This window comes from Diabrotica undecimpunctata, chromosome 2 (genome assembly GCF_040954645.1).
Source record: "Diabrotica undecimpunctata isolate CICGRU chromosome 2, icDiaUnde3, whole genome shotgun sequence".
NCBI classification, from domain to species: domain Eukaryota; kingdom Metazoa; phylum Arthropoda; class Insecta; order Coleoptera; family Chrysomelidae; genus Diabrotica; species Diabrotica undecimpunctata.
This window is the reverse complement of record NC_092804.1, coordinates 1548643-1555246: the sequence shown is the minus strand read 5'-3', so window position 1 is coordinate 1555246 and position 6604 is coordinate 1548643.

The following is a 6604-nucleotide window of genomic DNA, read 5'->3' as shown; positions in this document are numbered from 1 at the left end:
ACAAACATATTTATAGTTTAGTAAAATCGCCATCCCCAAAAATGTCGAAATAAAATTTTACCGAAGTACTGCAGCTATACCATCTGTAAGGGATGAAGTTATGTGTGAGAATGAGGCAGACGGGGCGGCACGTTTACCAAAAGACGTTTTAATCTTCGAAAATAGAACTTAAGAAAGACATTAGACGATAGACCCTTTATTGGAGTTGTACTTAGTAGGAATATACGTGACTACGAGACTATTAAGAAAATTAAGGGTTTTCTAGTCGGAAATGGTATGTGATATGCGCTTTATTCCGCTTTCAACAATTCTCTGCTGAAAGTAATGCCGCCGTTGACTCAATACGAAATAGCTTTTATAAAGGTTGTAACGTCAAAATTGACCATTACAGTTTAAAGTATGACGTTTTTAATGCGCAAATTTTTGTGCATTAATAAATTGGTTTGAACAGAAAATTAAAAATTTCTATGCAAATTACTTATACATTAATAATATAATTAAATTATTTATACAGGGTTACAGTTTTACAACTTTCTATCGTTAATATCTGTAATTTTATTCACTATGCAGTGTGTTTCAACAAAAAAATTGACTCCCAAGAAATTCAGAGACCAAAAGTTTTTTGTGTATACATTATGATGGATATTGTATTCGTTAGTATGTAGTTGTATTATGTTTTATAATAATTAAATATCATAATGTAAATTGATAAACATTGAGTATGAAATATACAGGGTCATTCACGCAACATGTTGGTTATCAAAGTAAGTTTTGGTAAGTTTTCAAAGTTCTGGTCGTCACTTGTTTCTGCAAACTTGGAATAATGAGTTATGCAAAGCATTCTTCATTTTTTAAATATTTGCATTCTTTCAGCACTTCCGGTTGTACCGGAAGTTGGCTATCGTTGAATACTAATAGCGAGATTTTTCGGAGCTCTCTGAATATATACACGAGGGGGTGGGGCCTCGGTGGCAGGGCGCGTCGGTCATTGGCCGATGAGTCCGGTCAATGGAGAGCCTCGACTCCGCAGACTGTTTACTATTTTTGCAAATATCACAACTAAAATTATCCAGTTATGCGACCGCAAGGAATGGAAGCACTCCTCGAGACAATTTTATTTGAAATAAAATTATAAAAGTTTTTTCAATAAATTATCATCACAAAGCATTCAATTTGCGTTTTTTCACGATTTATAAAAAATTGTTTTGGTAGCGCTGATTTATCCTCAAGTACTACAGCCGATCAGTAAGATTTTTGGTACCACAAAGCAGGTAGAAAAGGGAAAGCATAACAGAGTGGCTGTAACTACAGTCATAAATTATTTTTCGGGCGTTAATCCGAAATACGACAGGGTAAAACGACTTCACTATATATTAGACTTTCTTTTAGTTGTCCTTGTTCATTCTTAATGATTATTATGTATGCTATATATCATCATCATCAGTGGTGCTACAGCTCTAGTTGAGCCTTGACCTTCCCCAGTCTATTTCGCCAGTCGTTTCTGTTCATCGCCAACCGTTGCCAATTTGCCGCGCCGATTTTTCTTGCGTCCTCGTCCACACCGTCCCTCCATCTCAGTCGTGGTCTGCCTCTACTCCTATTTCCCACTGGGACCGATAATAGAGTTCGTCTGGGTGGGTAATTTTCATTTGCTCTTGACACATGTCCAGCCCATCTAAGCCTACCTATTTTTATGAAGGATATTACATCTCTACCATTTACTATTTTTTTATACTTCTCGTACAATTCGAAATTATATCGCCTTCTCCAAATACCATTCTCACAGAATGCGCCCATTATTCTTCTTAGTATCTTCCTTTCGAAGACGAGCAGAAGATTTGCGTCTGTTTTGGAGATGTATGCTATATATGTATTTATAAAAATTTTTACGTTTAAAGAAATAATTCGGTACCTTATATCTATTAAAATTCACGTAACTCACTTTTAAGAGCTTTTAAATTATTTTAAATTTAAGTTATTTCTTAAATCGCACTACAAATTTTTAAAAGTTTGGCGAATGCGTCAAACATTCTAAGAAGAAAAAATTTTAGTTTTACTTTACCAGATGCATCTAACAATGTGATCACCCACTGTATAATTTGAGACCCGTACTTCCTACGCCAATAACTTAAATTTGCGGTTATATTCAGTTCATCGCACGATCTGGTCCAATATTTCCAACGCAAATACCTACTGAATAATTAATAGCATATCTCTTAATTGGTAATTTATCAATTAGCCAATCTCCTGACTAAACTTGAAGTGTAAACATTTTATAGCTCCGTGGGTCTATCGGGTAATTGGTCAAACCTAAAGAAAAATTGTACAGTTGTTTCGATTTGACGTCAGACAAATAAGTTTGCCGGCGATGACGGCACAATTGCTATGTTAAAAAGTACAATTTTATATTTTAATTATAATATAGTTTGCAAACTTTGTATATAGAGTTAGATTAAAAACATGCTTTGTATTTGATAAGTACGCATTAACTTGTTTAGTGAGATTGTTTAGTTGCTTGCGAATTCTGATTTATTTTTTGAGCTAATAATTTATGAAACAATATAATTAGATTGCTGAAAATTAAAATAAAATTGACTTTTAATTGAAACATGCAAGTAAAGTTTATAGAGTCATTTTAGAAAAAAAAACAATATATTAAAACTGTATATTGAAATATTAAATTAATTTTTAACTAGAAAGACTAAAGCGGCCATTTGATCGTAATATGACTTTTAATAATATATCTTTTTACTCATTGAAGATAACGTGTTGGTATTTATTGACTTTTCCTAATATTTACCTATTTTTCTTTTATCGTTTTGTGACACATTATTAATATTCCTTTATAAATAAGAGGTATTTTATCAAAAATACTTCTTCGATATGCAAGCTGCAAATTCTTTGTTGTAACTCTTGTTGACTCAGTGTCAAGAAATACTTTAATGAGAAAGTATAGTTGTGGTAAGAAATATAGTATAAAGCTCAGATTGGTAGGTTTTGATAATTTTGTTAAGATATAGTGCGCGGCTGTTTTTTTTAGTAATTATTAAATAATTACAAAAGTACTCATATTTAAATTTTTATAATATTAATTACAAAAATTATTATATATTCTTAGTTATAATTGTAATGATAATTATAATATAATATTAATATATTATTATATTATATTTTACCTACTTTGTTTATAATATTGAAATATTTAATTGGAAAGCACTCAAGAAGAATTATAATAGAAAATTTAAACGATGTGTTTTTGTATGCGCGTAACGATCGATGACTTTATTGATATCAATATCTATATCATATATGTATAATAAAATCCGTGGGGAGTTGTTTGTCTTCATCGGATGCGTCCTATAAGGGAACGCCCTAACCGGTCACAGAACCGGTAGGGAGTTGGGAAATAAACCCTGGATTAGAAGTTGACAACCTCTATCTGTAAAAAAGCCTGTGGTACTACCGTGTAGTAGTGAACTAGTGAGTGAACCAGAAGTGACTAGTGAGTGTAGTAGTGTCTGGGGGCTCGGGAAACCTCGGAAGCTCTGAAAAAGACATCAGAGAGGATGTCGAAAGCTCGGCTCAATGGATATCGACGTGGTTGAACCCGATAGACTGGTGAGTTGAATATTAATTAATAATAGTATTATTATTATAATAATTGAATATTAATTTATAATAGTATTAATCTTAGCTCTAGGTTTAATTGTACTAACCGCGGAAATCTTTTCGAACATATATATATATATATATATATATATATATATATATATATATATATATATATATATATATATATATATATATATGTAGCTATAATTAAACTTGAAGTAATTATATACTACAACAAAGGAAAAAATAGTGTTGACGTCTCAGATTTACTCGCTACCTATTTCTTACCTTTGAGAATTAAAGTTTTATTGAATACGGCTGTCATAAATAGTTTAATAATATATAATTCCTTTAACACACCAAAACAGCAAGTTATCTCATTTCGGGAAATGATAATCTTCAGTTTAGTTAATTACAGTTCGATGCCTAAACCTATTACTGCTGTAAATCATATGCCTGTTACAGTTGACGCAAATACAAGTTGACCTGCAAACAATAGGAAAAAGAGAAAACATTGTAACCAATGTTACACTGAAACAGTTGCAACAAAAGGCAGTTGTTTCTACATTTTTTAATGTTTGAGAAAAATTTTACTGTGTGAAATGTTTCACTAAAAAGCATTAAGTTGTTCACGATCATCAATGATACTGGTAGCACATACATAGGTGTGTAATATGTTACTGCTGTGCTATTAGGATCACCCGTGATCTTGCTCTTTTTCAAAATCTTTTTTAAAAATTTTGTAAAAATGTAACGATTTCCGAAGTGGAAATTGAAACGTGAATAAACGTACTTTAACCTGTAATTGTGGCTTATTCCCATTTAAATAGTAATTTATGTAATGCTTATTACATTTGTATAAATTAATATTGTATTGTAAGCATTTTTCACTTTGGCACCTTAGGAACTTACCTAACCCTCTTATGGTGGCAGCCAATGTGTTAAAGTTAAATTTAAAGAATATTAGAAGAATACGTTAAGTTTTATGATACACAGCTTTACTATAGACTAATTAAGAATATAAGAGTAAAAAAAATATTAAAACAGTAATTTTTAACGTAATATAATTTATTTCTCTTTAAATACAATTAAAACATATACCTACATATAAATATGTACCACAAAAAATATAAATCTAAATAGAACAAGAACGGGTAAACGATGGCGTTGTCACGTTTTAGTTCAGAAAACGTTTTAAAAACAACTTTCTGTGCATTAAAAAGAACCTTGAAGGATCAAAACGATATCACAGCAACAGTAAACTTACATTAGCAAATCTAAATAGTAGTGAAAAGTCACGAACTGTAAATAAAATGTTGCAATTGTTCTTTCACTGCCTTTGACATAACTATCACTGTTCAATTTAACTAGTTTGCTATTGTTAATCGAAACATAATATATTTCTTCGTGAAGTTGCATCTAGAATTTTAAAAATAAAATACTAAAGGTAATATTTACTACGTCTCCATTTTGTTTGATTTATACTTTTCTATAATTTTTTTATCTGTTATTTTGTTTTGCTAAATATTTTTTTTATCAGGGACGTCCAATTTTCATATTTTGTCAGAAATGATAAAGTGACATTCTATGTTATTTTGTTTGTGTATATTTTTTAAATTTTTATACAAAAATTTGACTTCAAAAGTGTTATTTACAGGGAATTTACATGTATAAACATTTAAGTTTCTTAATTAACAATGTTTTTCTTTTTCAACTACATTGGTAAAAAACATGATAGACATGGTTTAAGTTTTTGTTTTCTTATGTACCTACTTCAGAAATACTTAAATTTAGTACTTCATTCAGTTTTCGTCAAGGGTTTTAGACCCATAACAGTTTAAAAGTAGTTCAGCGGGTATCTTGTTAAATCCTTCTGGAAAAGTTTCATTGCACAATCAATCTCAAATATAACAATGTTACTGGATAGGTAGGTAAGACCCTTTAAAACAGTTTGACTTAATCATAATCAGGTACTTACATAGTGACTTGAATTGACAGATAATGAATATAAAGACCAAATAATGATGAAAAATCTGGAAAAAATGTTCATTTTGCAGTAAGTACATTCAAACCTACAGCTAATAATAATACTATTACAGGAATTAATCTTTATAGCTCCCATCCGCTTCAATAACCAAGAATTATCTAAGAAGCCATAGAAATAAAAAAAAAAACCAAATTCTCCCAATAAAATTCGACGTGGAGACCTCTCATTATGAAAATATCGTTTGCTTCACCCACGAATCAAAATTCTACTGAGAGAAATGTTTGGGACGGTATAAATGACTCGTCCTCTATTTCCAGTGGCAGTAGGCGAGACTAATTTTCTCGTACTTGAGCAACCGGAGTTTCAGGGTTTGTATAGGACAAGTTCTATCCGTGCTCGGGAACCCGGAGGCTGGAGTACTACAGGGAGCAGTCCTGTTACCTATGCTGTACACAATATACACAGCCGACGTTCCTAGAATACCGACAACACAGAGATAGCGGCTGAACACCGAAACGTAGACATAGCGGTAAACAAAGGATACATCAAAGAATGGAGTTTAAAATGGAAAATCGCCTTAAACTCAAAAAAAAAAACGCAGACAGTATTATTCAAAAAGAGGCATCAACAACCAGAGAAATAACCAACAGTGCAAAATAATCCCATCGAGTGGAAGAGCGAAGTAAAATACCTAGGAGTCTTTATGGATAAAGGATTAACATTTAAAAAGCACGTAGATTCCACAATATAAAAAGCAAACATAGCAAAAGCGTTAATCAGAAAACAAGCAGGAACAAAAAACAACCTGAGGATGAAAACAAAAATAAGATTAATAAATAGTATAATTCTTCCTATACTAATATATGCATCTCTCACATATGCAATACCACAAAAAAGAAAATACAAGCGGCACACAACAGCAACCTAAGACAAGCAGCCAACATACCGAGGTAAGTTACTGAAAGATTCGTATTTAGAGAACTACAACAAATCAGAGTGACTAAA